The 19,021-nt window shown below is 42.5% G+C and overlaps 1 protein-coding gene across 4 annotated transcripts in view; it reads left to right on the top strand.

Moving 5' to 3' along the window:
- Nucleotides 1-11,360: 11,360 nt before the first annotated feature.
- The window catches only part of ABCA1 (ATP binding cassette subfamily A member 1), a 98,045-nt gene continuing 90,384 nt past the window's right edge, over nt 11,361-19,021 (top strand). For all 4 annotated transcript variants that reach the window (XM_065656707.1, XM_065656705.1, XM_065656706.1 and 1 more), the window contains exon 1: nt 11,361-11,448. The gene's annotated coding sequence lies outside the window, so the exon portion shown is untranslated. The remainder of the gene's footprint in view (nt 11,449-19,021) is intronic.

The following is a 19,021-nucleotide window of genomic DNA, read 5'->3' as shown; positions in this document are numbered from 1 at the left end:
AACTGCACACACTCATGATCCTATTTAATCAACAATGTGGAGATGCTCTAATCATGAGTAATTTTTGGCATTTTTGACTTATTACCTAAGCAGTTCTCTGAATTGGCCTCTAACATGCTAAGAACTGTTACAGTAAAGTACACAAGCAGCCTTCACAATTGTGTCCCCCTTGGGGTCACCTGGAGTTTTGCCAAATGCAAAGCAAAATCCTTTCCCTGAAAAGAGAAAAAAGAGAAGGGTTTTGTGGAGGTCCTTTGGTGCCAGTAAAACTTGTCTCCCCTGAACATGCCCGAAGGAGGAAATTAATGGTTTTTTATGTGATCGCTGCCTATAAAGATATTGACTTCTGGATGGGGATATGGGTAATATTGCTTACAAAGGCTATCTGTCAGGATGATTCTTCACTGCCATAAGGTTTTATTTCTGTTTGAATAGTAGCCATGCACACTTAAAGAGAAATTCTGTCCCATTTTAGGCCATAGGGGCATCTCGAATTAAGTGATGCCCAAACCTTTGGTGGCAGTTACATTTTGCAGTTTACAGCTTGACATTTTTTGTTCCATATGTAGACCAAACAAAAGCAATTAACTCACTTTGCTTCGTGTGTCTCTGCCCATCCTGTGAAGCATTCAGCTCACTTCTGCTCAGGCATTGTCAGAATAACAAGAAAAAAGACTGTTAAAAATAACCAAAAAATCCCAAGAACAGCATGATCCTAAACCTGTTTGACTTTGCCTGGAATGGTGGAGCCTCTGCTGTGCTCTGGGTACTGCTGTGCATCAGCACATGAAACTGCTATGAGGAGACAAGGACCTACAGCTCCAAACTCCAACTGTATCTCCCCCACCTTCAAAAACACTGGTCTTGCCCAAAGCTTAAAAGTGCATGTGCAGATTAAGTTAAAGGGACATACGAACTTTCATTTATTCCTGTAAGTATCTCTTCACATTATTTTTACATTTCCTTTTTTAGTCTGGGCAAAATTATTTTTGTCTGGAGTAAGGGCGTAGGGGAGTGATGGTCTATGTAAAGGAGAGACCTAAACCTATCTTCTTTTACACAGTGTTGATAGATCTACGCTATGCATGGAGCGCAACCTGTACATCGCTTTCCTGGCAAAAGAAATCAGATGTTTTTCATAGTAATTTATACCATGCAGTTTCTTCTGCCTTCTTGCATCTAAATGCACATGAAAATCCCAGAATCGCAAGGGCTCAATGTGAGACTCTTTAAGAATTTGTAGTAGTCACTGTCTACTGTTGTAAGGGAGTTCAAGTGTTGTATCTTTCGTTGCTTGCAGATCACTTAGAAAGGCAGCCCCATGTGCAGTGTTTATGAAATCTGAGTCTACATACTTTCAAGCTGTCAGACAGTTGTCCTCATTATTTCAAACTTCTGTTTTAAAAAGTAATAATTGAGGCCCATATATATATAAAAATAGGATTAATGTAACTAGAAGTGGGGTTTTGTCTATTTCAAGTTGAGCATCTCCGCAGCTTAGCTAGGAATGGAACGAGACTCTTCAGTTGTGATGGATACACCATGACTAAACAAGTGATGCCAAAGTTTATGCTAATTTATCATACCCATGGCCTAGTTTTGAGTGTGTTTCTCTCAGTAAGAATGAAAACTTCTCTACAACTGATACAACTGGAAAAGGGATATTTTCAGACTATGCTGACATATGTTGAAATGATGACCTTCTGATTGAGTATAGGTCTTGCTTTGTAGACTTGTTTCAGGAAGGTTTAACTGCCTTCCGTAGTCATTGTTAAGTCAGAAAGGATGGGACAAGAAGTAGCAAAAAAAGAATCGTATGTCAAATTAGACAGAGAAATGACAAGCCAATGGGTGGAACAGCTAAGCTGAAAATAGAAGAAGAGCCAGACCAGTAAGAAGAGGTTAGCTGACAACTCCTGAGGTGAGTTTTAGGAAAGAGGAGGACAGAAAGCCAGAGGATTTTGCAGCACAGCACAGAAGAGGAAATGAAACATCAGGAAAGCTTCATTTTCCTTTTGAAAATGCAATAGTTCTGTTAACAGCTGTCTGATTAACAGTAGAACCCATTTCATGTGTGCATGTGGATGTGATACAGTGAGACCTTTGCCCAGGCTGCCTAGGAGTTAACCTACCATCTGTTTGAAAAGCTACAGAGGCATATAAAGAATGGATTACTATGGGTAATAACCATAACTTTGCAGAAAAGCTATGGTTTTTTTCTATCTTTTTTCATCATACTGCATATTTCAGTATATTCAGTGTATTTGTCTTCACTGGGCCTGACAAAGCTGATCTGCATTGCACTGGATAGTCTTCAGGGAATCATCCTGAGCAAATATTCACTCAGAGCTTGACTGAACAGTAGTTTACTTCATGCACACTGAACGTGTCCACTGAAGAATAGTGCTAAGCTGTAAATTCACTTTCTTCCTTACTAAGAAGTAGCTTCCTTGTGTAGACAAGGTGTAAGTTTGTGTTTAAACTAGCAATATAATGGTCTGTGGAGATGAAGGAATGCCTTCCAGTTATTAAGCATACTTGCAGCATGTCCCAGCAATTAAGTGATTTGCTGACTTGAAAAAGCAAATGCCCCATGTGCCTAAGCCAGGCTTTCACACTGGTCTCCAATGGTGTAATGTAACTGAGGGCATTGGATGCACACTGATTTTTCCTGTTACAGAGTCCGTTCTGTGTGCTGCTGTTAACTAGCAAGGGATGCTTGTACAGGCTGGGAATAGGGAAAAGTAAAGGAAGTCTTCCTTGTATGGAAGAATATAGAGAAACGTACAAGGGAGAATGCAGTCTGAACTGGCATAGACACTAAATCACAGTAGTTATTCCATGGACGTAATTATCTCTGTCCAGCATGGAAACTTGTTGATATTTGCTTTTGTACTACGTCTTTCCTCAGGATAAATATGGATTAGAAACCAATCTTTTCGAAGAGAAAAGAAATAAAACAGTGTGCTCCAAGTAGATTTTCACAGATGTACAATTTGAACAGTTGCATTAACACAAATAGATGAGTATTCATCCATTTATTTAAAGCTCATTAAACATGTAAGAAACTAACTAAGCATGTGCGAATTTGAAAAGCACAAACTTTGTTATGAGACACTCAGTTTTAACCATCTCTAATGTTGTCTTCAGCTGACCATAGGCATGTAGTATTTGAATGTCATTTGTATGTGGCAGAAGGAAGCTTTTTGCATAGATTGGTTTAACAGAAGATTTTTTCCTTTAGATGTTCATGTGAGGCCCAGGTTCCCTAATGCAGCTCCAGTAGTTTTGTAGCTGATTCAACTGTAGTTTCTAACTAGCAGAAAATACTGCCATCTTGATCCACGAATACATGAAAGGCTGAAGTTTGCTAGTATTTTACCAGCTGGACTTGAACTCATTTTGTAAGAAAGAAAAAGGCCGATTTTGTCCTGTCCGTGACTGGGGACTCTCCTTTGTTTTGTGTTTATATGGAGCTGAGCACAACTCAGCTGATATAAAATAAGTACTCCTTTGATGCAGAGCAGTGGGGAGGAACTTGACTCAAAGGTGAGTGAGTGACAGTGATTTGTGGAAATGTCAGAAGCAGGGTCAGGTTGTGCATTGCTTGACAGCCCCTCTCTTCTATACCATTATCTGGACGTACTGTTGCATTCAGTCTCTACATCATGGCCATACGCAGCTCCAAGTCAGTGCATCTTGAAGAAAGGAGAAGGCGCTGCCATCTGCTCTGTACTGCTGCTGACAGAACTCCACAGAATACTAACAGAGCTTAGCTGCCAGCAGTCTCCATCTAGGAAGCGCCAGGCAGTGCAAGTGAAAATATGCAAATTAAAAATTGACTGTGTGCAAATCAGTCCCAGGAACAAAATACTGGAAGAGCCAGGGTTTTGAGATTCTTGGGAAAGTATGGGTAAAATAAATGTGTGCCAGATTTGCATGCAGTTGTGTAGCTCACATGTATGCAAGAGAACATGTAATTAAGTGCAAAGTATAATAGATCACTGTTGCTATTTGAAGACACAGTTCAAAACTACAGTTTAGTTGCTGTTTTTCATAAACCAGCCTTTCTTTTTCTTTCGTTATCTTTACCAGAGTTTTCCTCAGCAAATGATTTAGGCGTGCAGGCCCACACGTTCTCAAATCTTAGACACATGCCAGAAAACTGGTCAGTGAGGATATTCTCTTCTGAAATTGCAATATAAGTGGCTAAGGGCTGTGTTCCCAAACAGATTCCATATATCAAACAATGCTGGTAAACTATCAAACAGTGAGACCGTCTATGAGCCAGTGAGTCATTCAAGTGTCCAGAGCCAGTTCCAGTTGGTAGGGGAGCCTGTTAACTCCTGTACTGCTGGAAGATTTCAAAACCTGAAAGGCAGAGGCTTGTATAAAGCTCTGGTAGCAGTGACAGTACTGGCAGTAGATTTACCTTGACATTCCCAAGGTGGCTGATACTGCGTGAAAGGAGGAGGTGCCTTAAAACTCCTGACTACTGGTCCTCCTCTAAGCAGTTACAGCATAGTGGGATTTTTTTATTGTATGTTCTCCTGTGAAAACGGGGCTTCCAGCCATGGTGCTGCTGTTGGTTTGGCACTTGCGGCTCCCCTCTGGCAGGGTGTGTACTGAGCATGTTTGTGATACAGCGGTTTGCAGGTATACTTTCTAGTTATGCTCTGTTCCTTTGCAGGGAGAGTAACATGGAAAAAAGAGGGTGGGAAGATCCCTTAAGAAGTAATTTTCTCCAACATGTTTTTCCAAAGTATGATCAACTGAACTGAAACTTTTCCTAACAGAATAGCTGGCCAAATTTCCCCAGAGGATGAAAAACTCCCATGGTTTGACACAGTGAGGGAATTAAAGTTAGATCAATGTAAAGATAATGGTGTAAATTAAGATGGATTCCTGCTTCTTGCTATCATTGAGTGGTAGGTTGCAGTCATTTCTTCAGAGTGACAGTATATAAGGTTATATTCCAGCTGTAGCTCAGGGACACACCTGCACTGGGGCAAGAACAGCTAAGCTGCTTAATGCATAGAGGATGCTCAGTTCTTGAAAAATGACCCAAAGAAAACCCTGAAAGAAAGTACCTTTCTTTTTTATTCCGGAAGGAGTTTGTTCTTGTGTAGGCAGGATCAGAATGCATCCACCAATCACAGCTATTTCTATTTGTCCACATGCAACAAGCTAATCAGACAGAACTGATAAAAACATGGATAGTTATTCTCTGAAAGCTCTCATTGGTGGCTGATATAAAACTGAAAATTTAGTTCTTCTCGAGGGTATTTCCTGTTTGCTTGCTGTCTTACACTTCTTTCTATTTCTTCACAGCTTTTATGGATTTTGGTTCTGTGTTTTGGTTTGTGTTGTGGGTTTTGTTTGTTTGTTTTAACTTCCATTGAAAGGGTGGCAGCAAGGCTAATGGAAAGAAGGTGGAGTCCTTTTATACTTGAGTTTAGGGTAAGAAAATTTTTTTTTGTTCTTTAGACAGCAGATATTTTTTCATTCTTATTTTGTTAGGAAACCCGTCTCCCATTTTCAAAGGCTAATTCTGGGAACACAGAAGCTTCAGCGAATTTCCCAGTTAGCTCTACAACCTTTGTTCCGTCTGTGCAGCCTGAGATTTCCCAGCTGTAATGCCCTACAGCTGACATTGCTACATATGATCTCATATGCAGGAATCTGTTCAGGGCACAGTATTACATTATTTATGCAATATTATGGGCTTATATGTCTAAACTGTAATTGCACAGGGAGGAATTTTGCATAAGCTTTCTGCCATCGGAGATTTATTTGTCATGAATACTGGAGCATGTGTAAACAGATCATTAATGTTACCTTTAAACAGCACCCTAAACATTTTGCACAATGTTTACAAGTAGAAAACAGGTAAGACATTGTGGCTCCAGAGCTGTGGCTCCAGAGTGTCCCAAATAAATTCTGGTGATTGCTGGCAGCTTCAAAGGTACTCCTCTGTGAGTGGTTGACTTGATTGCTCATTGAAAATGAAAAGATCCTAGGAAAATTATAGCTGAATTCAATGCCCAATCTCAAAAAAATTCCGAAGCAGTCTTGGAGAGCAAGAGTGAAATTCTGAACCTGTCGCTTTGAGTGGGTTGTTTAAAGTGGCAGAAATTGGGACAAACACTTCCCACTGAATTAAGGACTAAAATCGCCAGGCAGCTTTTCAATTCCAGCATTAATTTAGTTTTTAGAGTCAGTGAACTGCTTCACCTTGATGCGCTAAAAGAACTGCAGAACATGCAGATGGACTGCACAGATCTTTCTGTCCCTGAGGGAAAAGCACTAAGCCTGATCGGTGGGGATTGAATCTGAAGAAGACTGAACTTCTTCTGTGGAGAAGTTTTGGATGATAAACATCTATTGTAAACAAGATCCCTTCTGTATGTTAACATTGCTTTTCTCAAGGAAAAGAAAACATTTTATTGACTGGCAAGGAAATGCCTAATTTAGTGGAGCCTAGTTTAGGAAAAAAAATTACTGGAGTGTTTCGTTCCCTTTAAGGTAGTGGAGTCAGTAAAACTAGCTAATCCCTGTACAATTTTCTGCAATACTCTGAGGCCTAAGAAATGGAGGAAACAGCTAAGAGGAGAAATAAAAAATAAGAAGCCCCAGAATTATTAGTTACATATAACTGCTTAAATTGTGGTTAGTTCATATCTGAGCCTCAACATATTTTTATATTTTTTAAAGGACTTAGAAGCATCTTATTAATGACTGCAACCAGTTTGAAGCTTATATTTGTAAAGAAAGAAGGAGAAGACGAGAGCAAGCTCTTTTCCCCCAGCAGGCACTGGGACAGGCCTGCAATGTTCTTTGATTGGAGGGCTGTAACGTCACAAATTGCTTTCTTCACATGGCACAAGTAAGCATTTCAAAGCTTCCCCACTGCAGGGCACAGAGGAGGATGTAGGTGTATTTAAGCATCAGCCAGTGCTTCTGTTTCTCTCCAGGTGGAACAAGTAAATGACATCTACCTGTTTGTTGTTTTTCTGTCAATAGAAGGATGGGAAGAAAAGTGAGCGTGACAGGTGGCAGTAAACAGCATGATGCAGCCACTTGCACTCACTGGGCTGTAAGCCGCACTGGGGTGACTAACTCCCATGTTAGGGAACATAAATTGACACTAGGATGCTCAGTGAGAGCTGATGTTGCTATAAAATAATAACACTGCAATTATTTCTTACTACAAGTTAGGAAGGTCCTTCCAGGAAGACTTTATGAAAACTGTCAGCATCCTCTGACTCAGATATTGCAAATCAAGGGAGAGTAAAACAAGACAGAGCAGATGCTTGAAATGCAGATTAAACTTCAATGTGTGCCCCAAGATGCAATAGTGGGGAATCTTGAAGCTATGGTTGTGCTACAAAACTGCCAAGTAATAGCAAAGAGGTGAGCAAAGCCCTTTGAAAAATAATTTTCTGAATAGAAGTATTACTTATCTGCTATCTTTCCTGCTTCCTGAACATAGTCCAAACTAGGTCATCTAGGACTAAAAAGAGCTTGGATTTCCAGATGAAATATCTCAACAGCTGACTGAAAAAGGCATCTTAATATTGTGGCTTTCTTTATTGTTGAAATCTGTCTTAGACCTCTTCAGTTTATACCAACGCATTTCTTGGTGTGATTGACTAAGCCTGCAGTCTTATCTAGTATCCTGATGTTAGGTGCCATCAATCTTGCAGGCTCAGCAATGGTGTATTTTGCCTTGCAGAAGCTACAGGCGTATTTTCCTATTTTCAGTTCTACCCCTTGATTCCACTACATAATGTTTTTTCCATGAACAGCAATTTACATGTCCTCTGACCTCTCAGTAACTGCGGCAGCTACAGTCCCTTTGCAGCACTGTAGCTCTTGACGTGCACCCAGCCTTGGACCCTGATGTGGACTGCTTGTTCATGCTTGCAAGAGGACATTGTAGTGAGGGAATAGGTTGAGGAAGACTAGCCTTTGGAAAACAAGAAAGGAGCAGGACTAATCTGAAAGTGTATGCCATAGGAACTATGTATTGGGCATGTGTGTCAGGCTTTTAGTAGAAGGGGGCTTGCAAGGCAGGAGGCCATGAACTCATCTGTGCCAATCACAGCTGCTTTCAACCAGCTTCAAAAGGGAGGATAACAGGCCACTGCATGCCAAAACCTCAACTAATGAGAGCAGTACATGGCATCTCTGCTCAAACATATTGAAGAGCTTCACCCTCTAGGCAGGAGATGTGAGGAGATGTAGGAGGAGAAAGTGGAGGAGACACATGGAAGTGAGAGACACGATCTTGGAAAGAGGTGCTCCATGCCAGAGCAGGGACATCCTGGAGGGAACTATGGTCTGTTGACAACCCATGCCAGAGCATGGGCATCCCTGGAGGAACTGTGGCCCATGGAGGACCCACTGCAAAGCAGAGGAACAGTAAGAGTCAAGGAGCAGTGGAAGAAAATTAGTAAGAAGCAACGAAAAACAGAAAGAAGCCATTACACCCATTGCCTGGTGCCTCACGGAAGGAACTGGGAGGGACTGAGTATAGCACCTATTGAAAGCAAGGGATGTTGAGACTAGGAAAGGGGCAGGAGAGGTGCTGAACTGGAGCTGAGCTTGAGGAAGAAGGAGAAAGGATCTTTCTGTAAGTGTTTAATTGTTTATATATGTTTTTTCCCCTCAAGATCTGAATCAGTAGTTGAAATTCTGTGTTCCTTGGCAATAAATTAAATGAAGCAGAATTCCCTGACTGAGACTGCTTTGCCTACAAAGACCTGTCGCACCTTCTACAGGACACAAATGCCAACGTAATGTTTACTGTGGATGTAAGACTTGGGAGGTCTCTGAGAAATCTATAGGAGCTGCATGTGCTCATCCACTCTGAAAACTCAAGCCACCGAAAAATGCGTATAGTCAGTGTATTCTCAGAAGCTATTCCTAGCGTGGCTATTAACTTTGTGTTTGTATAGCCTAGTCATTGGATCTAACGGTGCCTCCTTCCCTTGTCATCCTTCTTGTACCATTTGTCACTGTCTCTCAGCGACCTGATGCCAGTGCCATGCAACCAGCAGGATGCAATAGCAGAGAAATGCTGTCCAGTGGTGCACAAAGATTTCCCACCATCCTACAGGTATTTTAACAGAGCAAACTAAATTAATGGTCCATTTGTTTCTCATGAACAGCTGTATATTGTTGTCCAACAGCTGGAAAATGTTGTCCAAATGCTTTAACTGTTGGCACAGATACCAAATTCCAGAATTTAAAACATCCGGTCTTTTGATGTTATTGAAAAAACCCAACTCGGAGACACCAGTAGCAAGGCAATTTTCAGCTCCTTGATATTGACGTAGCACTATTTCCACTGAGGTCAGGTCACGAATTCTTTTGAAAACCCTTCCCAGTACACCCCACTCTCTTTCAAACTCTTTACTCTGTGGGATGAGCCATAAAACTGCTGGTAGTAAACTCAATTTACTCTTTCTCCCTGTGTTCTGAGTAAATGTGTTGAAATTTTTTAAAAATAATTTAAAACTACGATCCAGTAAATGTTTGGAAATGTGCAAAGATATGTATCTCTAGTATGTGGTGAAAAACATACAGCTGCATTTGTAAAGATATAACTTTTATTTCAGTTTTACAACAAGATGAAGGTACAAACGGAGTGAATCTGTTTGTCAGCGAAGTTATGTAGCAGTTACACTAGGGAAACCAAGATCAGAACAGGGAGCTTTTTCATCTTGTCCAGCCCTGAGGCCCTCTGTGAGATGGTGACTGAGGGAAGGAGCTTGGGTCACTGCTGAAATGAACATGTTGGCTTTTATTCAGTGTGAAAGGGTCCGCATTATTAATTTGAATATTTACTGCCATCTATGAGACTCCAGTGCATAGTATTATTTCAGATTACAATCAGTCCAAGCTCTCTGGAGTTTGCTTTCAGGTATTTGTATTTCTATGCCACTTGAGGAAATACAATGGGGGTAGGCTGAGCTTTGAAATACAAGTCAGGAATTTCAAAGATATAGTTCTCTCAGTAACCATGTATCATCCAGATTGCTCATAATAAAGCAAAGCATTAACAGCATGAACAATAACATCAACCACTTCACTGCAGAAGAGCAATGGCAGTACCTCATGTCTGTAGAAGGAAGCATAATTTAGAGTTGCCTGCTGTTTATGCATTACTTGTTTTCATTCACAGAGCATTTTAAGCAATGAAAATGCACTGCTACACTTTCACAGATTGCACTGCAGCGTTTTTAAGTGCTCCTGACATGTAGCAAGCAAAAAATTTGGAGGGGTTTAATGTGATGGGTGATGTTTCTAGGGGAGGAGCCCATTTGGGAGGACAAGGAGCTGTGACACCCTCAGCCATTTGAGAATTTAATAACTACAAGGATCAATAACACAGGCCATTTCCCAGGTAGCCAAAAGAAGCCATCATTTATGGATTTCGTGTTTGGATCAACTCAAGTTGGACACTATAAAGCTTTAAAAATAAATTGAGATTAAAACAAAACAAAAACGTTTTGGATGGCTTTAAATTTCTCCAATAACTGATACAACTGATTTAATCACTATTTATGGCTAAGTATCAAATTGTTAGCTTTCACAGTTCCTTGCCTTTTCCTTACCACAAGCAACATTCGAGACAAATTCTGGTCCTGTTGAAGTTGGTTCCTGGTGAAGAGTGATTCGTGCCTGGCCAGTGTTCTTGGCACGCTCTGTAGCTGGACAGCCGAGGATGTACCTGTGACCAGCTTGTACCAGCTGAACTCTGGAGATGCAGGGAGCGGAGCAGGCATGGAAGCTGCGGGCGGTGGGAGCAGGTGAGCTCGCAGGTAACTCAGTGCCCGGGTTGCCGCTCTTTGTTCCGGCAGTTCTCAGGAAGGGCCGGCCGGGGGCCAAGGCACGGGAGCCAGACGCGAGGGGCCGGGATGCTTCTTACGCACCTGGGAGCGCGGAGTTTCGCTAAAAAAGCAAGGCAGCTAGCCCACGCCACCCGTGTCCCGTCCCGGGTGGGGGGCGGGGCGGAGATACACAGCCCCGCAGTTTGTTTTTGGCTGCAATGTGCACGCCCACATGCAAATCGCCACGTTCCAGCCTTCCACCCTCCCCCTCCGCAAGCAGCTGCGGGGGGGGGGAAGAAAAAATAAAAAAGCGGGAGGGGGAGAGAAAAGGAGAGAGGAAAAAGAAGGGAAAAAGGAAAAAGAACGGAAAGCGGAAAAAGAAAAGACAGAGGACACCAGAGGGAAGGGGAAGAGCAAGCTCCTGGGCGGCCCCAGCCGTGGAAGGGGCGGGTGACCCGCCGCGGCGGCTCCGCGCCGCCCTATAAGAGGCGCTGCGGGGCGCGGGCGCGCAGCAGCGGGAGCGGGGTCGCAGCGGCAGCGGGGTCGGCAGCGCGGAGCGGCGGCGGCTCCTGGGCTCGGTTCCCCGCGGGACCGGCGGCAGGCCAGGGAGGTAGGCGGGGAGGCTGTGCCGTGGGCATTTGTCGAGGGAGGCTTCCCCGCTTGTTCCCTGTTTGCCCGGGCCGGGCGGCATAAAGAGGCAGGAAAAAAGCGTATAAGTGGAGTTTTTCGTTTGTTTTGGTTTTGTGAGCCGGCGTGGTGCCGCTCGCTGTGCCCAGCGTGTCAGGAGCGTGGCTCGGAGGACGGCTTGTGCGGTGGTGGGGGCTCGGCAGCGGCTAATAGCGGGGCTTTTTTGTGTGTGTGTGCTTTTTTTTTTTTTTTTAAAATAATTATTTTATTTTCGCTTATCCTGAGGGACGCGACTCTGACTTGGCAGCGCTCGCGTAGGGTGGCTCACCGTACCGCCGCCTCTTCCAGCCCCGGCGGGTGCTACAAGATAACGGAAGGGTTTTCATCCCCTTCGTTCCCATGGGAATCCTATCAAGCCGTGGGGGGAGAGGAGAAAGGAGGGCCTTGGGATGAGGGGGAGTGTAAAAATAAAATATGGATCCGTCTGGTTTCGTGATGGGCAGGAGGTTCGGTTGTATGCAACAAATCTAGCTTGTGTGTCAGGCTGTTGTTAAATCTGAACTGCTACATTACAACCTATCATCAGCCTCATACAAAATACTGCTGCTCGATTGCGGAGGTGTGCAACTGCCCAGATGCTTGAATGTATCAGGAAAGATGTTCCAGTTAAAAGTGTGTTAAGCAGTGGTTTTATGTCTTTTAAACATAAACCAGGAGTGTCCTCCTCCCACTCTACACCCCTCCCCAGCTGTTGGGCTTGGACGATCAAAGCTGATCATTGGTGTGTTGGAGTAGACCTTACTGAAGCCAGAGGGATGTAAACGTGTTAAATTGAAGCCTAAAGAGGATTTGGAATTCTTGAAAATTATTGATATGGATGAACACATTAAAATTCAGTTTGGAGGTGCCTTTGAAAATAAATTGGTGCTTGTACAGTGGAGAGCAGCCATGTCTTGGGGATGTTCCATTAACAACAGATGGCCAAGCTTGCTGTCGAAAGGCTTTTGTAATTGAGCAATCTCACTCAGTTTTGAAAGGGGATCATGGTAGTAAACATGCACTGCAGATGGCTTTTGTGCTTGTCCCTTGTGGCACAGTTTACCTCCCTCACAAGTGGGAATGGCAAAGTGTGCTGAGACTTTCCCATAACGCAGATCAGTGAGTGATCCTGTGATGCCCCTGCAGGCTGTTAAGCTAAATGGGTGCTACCTGGGACCCTACAGTGTGTTACTGAGGTAAGAGGTACAAATCCTCTTGGTGATTCTTCACAGTTCATTGTGAAAATTTAAATTGTATCTAAAAGTAGTGTGGTATGGTGTGTATCTGGTATAATCTGGACAAATAAAGGCAGGAGTCTGATGCCTTTACTTGTGACATGGAGCACCTTGTTTCTTATGTAATAATTGGTAGGTTAGATTACAGTAAGGATTAGAAGACAACTCTTTACCAAATTTTTAATCTACACTTGTGGAATACAAGAGGTGTATAGTAGAATTTAAATTGATCTTTTTAAATTGAGAATGCCTAGCTTTAAAAAAATAATAAAAATAGATGCTTTTTATGCTGACTGTAGGTGTTGTGAGGAGATGTCTGCCGGCCTCAGGGTTTGCAAGAGATCATAATTGCTGTCATCCGGGGTTAGTGAGTGATAACCAAGTGCTAGCCTAAAGCATTCACAGTAACTTTTCCCTGATAAGTTACTGCTGAAGTACACTTCACTGCACACCTTGGGTGCAGCTGTGTGGAAGATGTTGGCATTTGCAGGAATCATGGTAGTCTTTTGGAAATCAATTCCAAATTTCCTCTGAATACAGCTGCATAGCAATGCAAGTAGGTATGTTGAAAGTTTCTTAATGGTTTCTCCACCCAGTGAGATTTAGGCATGTTTATAAATTGGTTTGCCACAGGCAGCTGCTGGCAAACCTTTTTTGTAATGCTAAATTTGTTTTAAAAAATGAGCATAGCACAATGCTATTGGTGTGAGCAGAGACTTGATGTGGCACCAAATTCAACATCTACTATCATGGTGTAGATGAGTGGCTCCTGGTGAAATGCTGAACTACAGAAAATGAAATGCCTTAAGTTTAAAAAAAGTCAGTAAAATTCCCTTGGCCTTTGTTCCAGGAGTAGCCTTTTCTCTAGCATTCTTTGGGCTGAACTTCCCCCTGGCTGTGTGAGGGTAAAACAGCCTGCTGTGAGGCAGGAAGAAGCCTCGGTGACTTGAGGAGAGCAGCTCTGGACCTTCTATGCAGGTTCTGGGCTGAAGCGTGCAGTGTCCCATGTGTTAATCAAGTGTAATATACACAGTTCAGGAACCATGTCCTCCCTTGCCCTCATCTCTGCAGGCCTATCGTCTCACTGGTGAGTTCACCTGGCAGAGTTAAACCCACAAAGACAGAGCAGGAGGAAGATCAGTCCTGAACTCGTCCAACTGTGGCCAAACATGATGAGCCCTGCTAGGGCTTATCACATGCGTTGCACCATGTCTGCACAGTATTTCTCAGGGTGTGGTTTCTTCGGGACTTTAATCCATAGTAATTGAAGGTTGTTAGTTAGCTGGTAATCAATCTGTGTTGTTTTCCCCTGACTGCCCGTTTCTCTTTTTCTTTCCTTGTCTGTACCTTGCTGGTACTGGAGTTCACCAACCCAGGATAAGCAATTGGAAACAAACTCTCTTTTTGCTTGGTGACTTTTTCTGCACCCTGTGTTCAGAGTTTTCTCATGGCTTTTAGCACTTTGAGTACAAAGATGACGACAGGGCAGAGCAGAAAGCGAACCAGACTACTACTTCAAGTAACCTTAGAGCAAGCACCCTTGATGTTTATGTAGGTCTTCTAGGCTGGGCAACACATCAAATCCTGAAATAAGTCCAGCGGCCATGGCTGACCAAATACCAGCATGTTTCCATTAGGCTGGTTGTTCTTAATGACTCCTCCTGTGAGAGGGGCTAGAGTCAGAACCTGCTGCTTGGTAAAACATGTTTTATACACGACACGCTTTTCATGTTCATCTGAGGCAGCTAGGACTCTACCCACTTCCCCCAGGTCTAACATGGTAGAAATTCACTCTGAGATTGTCTCATAGTTATGCCGGTTGAGGATTTGAATCCTGAATGCTTGGAAGTTTTCCATGTAAACCTGCACACACCTCTGCAGTTACTGATACCAGGAGTATAGATTAAAAATAGCATGGTGTCTTCTTGTATTGTTCAAAAAGTTTAAATGTTTCATATTCTGTAGCTACATGTCTTATATTTTCTATTGGTCATATAAAAGTCTTACAGAGTGACTCAGAAGAATTACCATGATTTGAACTTCCTAATGGAGTTCCCTGTTCTCTGTTTTTTTAGGCTGTTTTTCTAAAATAGGTGGCAGCAAAGCTAGTCTTGTCTTAACATTTGTCATTGTGCGAAAAAACATAGGCACTTGCCTCAAGAACCAGAAGTGAGACAGAGTAGGATGGAAAACTGTTGATTCAGCTTTTCTGATAGAACAGACTAACATTGTAAGAAAAATGGGAGCATTCAGATCTTTATTCATTAGGTAATTAGGGAAAGATCTTGATCACAGATTACAAGAATGCACATCAGTTTGAATGCCATAAATATCTGTATACAAGCTGACCTTTTTCATCTTCTATTATTTTCTGGACGAGTGTTGCTTAGCGGAGCTCTATCTAATGCAATAAGAGATCGGTTTGCATTATGCCAATTTTGTTAAGTAACAATTGATATTGGACAGAAAAAGGAGAGCAAAAAAGCCTTTCCAAGACTGTTCTGGTTTGGGCTAGATAGCAAGGTCATCCTCTGGAAAAGAACAAACAAAGTCGGAGCCTCTGGCCATGCAGTTCAGAGATCACTCTGGAGGTCTGGTTTCCTTTTTAGCAAATAGCAGGCAGGACTGTGTGGAAGATAAAGTAGCCAAAACCTGTTACCACCCAGCTTGCTTGGCTCCCTGAAATAAGCTGCAGTTTTGTTAGCCCATTTCCAAGTAATGGTTGTTACTGGGAGCAGGAAAGCAAACTGTGCAACTAATATTAATTAGCATTCTGAGTTGGTAGCTTAGTAACAGCCAAAATTAAGCTATGTGGAAGGTCTCAGAGCAGCAGAGGTGGTGTAGGTGACAAGATCAGGGCTAGGGACTGGGAGAGCCAGACTCCCAGCACCTGTGATGTGACCTTCTTGTGATGACTTGCCTCTCTCTCCTCTTACCTGCTTTCACCATCATTGTGACAATGAGATGACAAATGTTTATGCTCTTCATGGTAGAAATGTAACTGTTTTTTCTCATCTGCAGCAGGTAACACATCTTTTTAAAGACTGTAGGCTGTGTTGCTAGTTTCAGCACCCTGGATTTAAGTCCCAGGGTTTCAGATGTAGTTTCCACTTTTCCAGGTGTATTTTTGTGCCTTCAAAAAAATAACAAGCAAATTATCATACATGTTCTCTTGTCTGTGTTCATGGGGAATATACTGATATTCTAAGGGTCTATTGATGGCTTTTTTCCTTTTCTCTATATTGTAATTAGGCTCCCATAACAAGATTTTGGCTATAGGTGACTGTAAAAGCAGAGTAAGGGCCAAATTTGAATGGAATAAAAACAACAACAACAAAGGACAAAAAACCCCACCTCTCCTCATCCAAACAACAAAGCAGCACCAACCTTTTTTAAGTGCAGACACATGGACGTTTTGTTCTGGTAGCTGTACTGAAGTCAAAGTTCAAAATGTATGCCTCTTCTGGATGAAAGGTTCCTTTTCAATAAACTAGACTGATCCTGCATTTTTTTGTTCTTCTGATGGCCATGTCTTCTAGAGCTTTGTTCCCTGTTCTTGTGACATGCTTTTACTACTCCATACCACCACATCTCTCTTCCCAATTGTATTTATATATAAAACCAGACATAATTGCAGTGAGCTGGATGGTCTGTGGGAGTATGCTTTGTGGCACTTTCTCAGTGAGTACCATTAAAGATATCCTAAGCTCAGCAAAAAAAATATGTTTTGAATCTTATATCTGCTAAAAACTTGCAAAACTTGTGTTACATTTCTCTCTTGCAAGCTTATTGCTTTTCCTTTTGGCATTTCATGCCACTTCTGCATGTACCTGAAGTGTTGTCTGTTCTGAGTCATTTGGTTGAAGAGCAGACCACAGCTCTTCACCTCAGTGCTTGGTCCCTTGAAACTACTGCAGAAAACTAACAGAGCTCTGTCCTGAATCCTTCTGCATCATGAGATGTAGCTTGGGACACTGACGAATTCTGTCATCTATGTATCTTTTAGATCTGTCTGCACATGATATTAAAATAGGCAGCCTGCTTTGCATGTCTGTTGATTGTCATGCTGACCCTGAGGACTGAAGCTTCAGCAGCGGGGTGTCGGTGGTACGGTTGGAGCTAAAGAATATACTGTGTGGGGAACAACTGTTTGCTCTGTGGATCAGGCAAAACGGAGAAGATTGGCACATGCTTTCTGGCAGCACTCCCAGGTAGCTGCCGTGTGCCACACCTGCCACTGCAAGCACGTGGGCTTCCTTCTTACCATGTGTGCCAATTATTTTCAAATTCTTCCACAAATAACTTCAGAGATAAGTGGTTATTGAACCCTGTATCAGTTGCCAAGTTTGATCAGAAATTCGTTCCTCTTAATAGCTGACACTGCTTTCAAAAGTACTTGGACATCTGTTTATCACTTTAGTTTATCACTTTAGCACTAGCTTCCCTATCCATACAGTTAAATGGGAGCTGAGGTCTTGTTTCAGGTCTCTCTGTTGTAGGCTTTCAAGGGTCAAACCCTGCTCAAGCTGACAGTGACTTCTAAGTACTGCATTTGCAAGCTTGTTGCTGTTTTTCAATAATGGCATTTCCTTTCATTGTGCAAGAGGCTTTTTCTTGGCTGATGGTTTTCTGCATAGTTAGGGATATTTTTTTGTTTCATCTGCTGTTACTTACACCTGTGCCACAAATACCAGTGCAGTTGTGTATCAAGCTTAACAGACACCTTATTTTTTATGCCAGTGAATCCTGAAGGCACCACTTACATGTTTTCTACAGCATAAGCCATTGTATTCTGCCCTGTTACTGAACACATGCACTGGTTTGTGGCATAATGGTCCCAAATGGCAAAGGTCAAGAGGAAAATAACAGTGAAGTTTCTTTGGATGTTACAGGACAGGCATACACCTCGAACTGCGGTTCAGTCTTGGGCATAGTTTATCTTTGTCTTCTCCCAAGATGATGAGCAAGCTGCAGAAACAAGAAGTGGGACAAGCTACTTTCTTACAGAAAAACCCTTACAGATGTGATGGCAAAGCTGCAAGGCTTGGTAACTTTGCTCAATAGAAGCTACAAGCACCCCAGTGATGCCCCAGCCACTCTGTAGTAGGACAGTGGGGCACCTATCAGTGTTAAACTTTGTTAAACTAGATCTATGGCTACTTTGCCTAAAGTGATCCAATGACCAGGATATGCTATGGAAAGGGTGCTGGTCGGAAGTTTCTGGCCTAATACCCTCTGAGCTTGTGGATTTCTTTTCTTCAATGTTGATGAGGCTGCTGACTTTCTTGGGTGAGCCCTGCCTTCCTTGTCCCCTGGAGGTTGCAATGAAGCAGAAGAGTACCTTTTGCAATGTGAAATGCTTCACCCTTTCTCCTAGTTGGAAAGAAAATGTCCTTAAACAGAATGCATTATCAGCTGGAAAAAGTAACTGAGTCTGTCTAACACAGCTTTTTGCAGACTGTGTACTGATGATACTCTAGTTGCTCAGAGATCAAAGCTTAATGGCATGAGTTGAGCTCAAATGTCGCAATTATAATTTTAGCAGGATGTTCTATTAGTTCTAGATTCCACTAGAGAAGAGCTCATTCTTTGAGAGCCAAAAAAAAAAAATAGTCTACTATTATGGACTATGGATTTTTGGACATTGGCCGTGATAAAGCAAATCAGCTTTTGTGTTTGTTTTTGCCAAAGAATGGACTAGATTTTGGCTTTTTTTTTAATGGGGAAAGTACGGACATTAGTGTAATGTTTGAAGTTGAAACGCTGCATGTTTTTCACAACCTTCCGGTGGAAGCTGCCTTTTTTTTGTAAAACGGATGGCCGCATTTCATCTTGAGTGTTACACTTGACATTTAAACAATTGCTCTTGCCTAACTGCATGCCACAGTCTCTTGCGTGTACTTTTCTTTGGGTCAGTCCAGCTGTGGTGCATGCAAGCTTGACATCTTCTGTTGCATTGTAGCTGTGCTTGTTTTCACCAATGAGCCTCTTGAACATGCTAGAAGTAATGAGAACCAGTTGTTGTGGTCATTCTAGTAGGCAGACATTTCTCCCCTGTGACCTGGGACAGATTTTCAAAACAACTTGGCATATTGTGTCACCAGAGAAGCTTATAAAACAGTAGCCATTTCCAAAAATGCGGCTTTGTGTAAATGTCCAAGGAAGCACTGAGGACTTTGGAAAACTTAGTCAAATTTGTATTATGGAATACTTTGTAAGGCAGTGCTTGACTCTTTGGGAAACTGTCTTCTCTGGTTTATTTCTGATTGGTAGGGATGGTCC

The sequence above is a fragment of the Caloenas nicobarica genome, chromosome Z (genome assembly GCF_036013445.1).
Source record: "Caloenas nicobarica isolate bCalNic1 chromosome Z, bCalNic1.hap1, whole genome shotgun sequence".
In the NCBI taxonomy this organism is placed as follows: Eukaryota; Metazoa; Chordata; class Aves; order Columbiformes; family Columbidae; genus Caloenas; species Caloenas nicobarica.
Note: the sequence above shows the minus strand (reverse complement) of the source record. Positions and strands in the feature narration are given on the sequence as shown.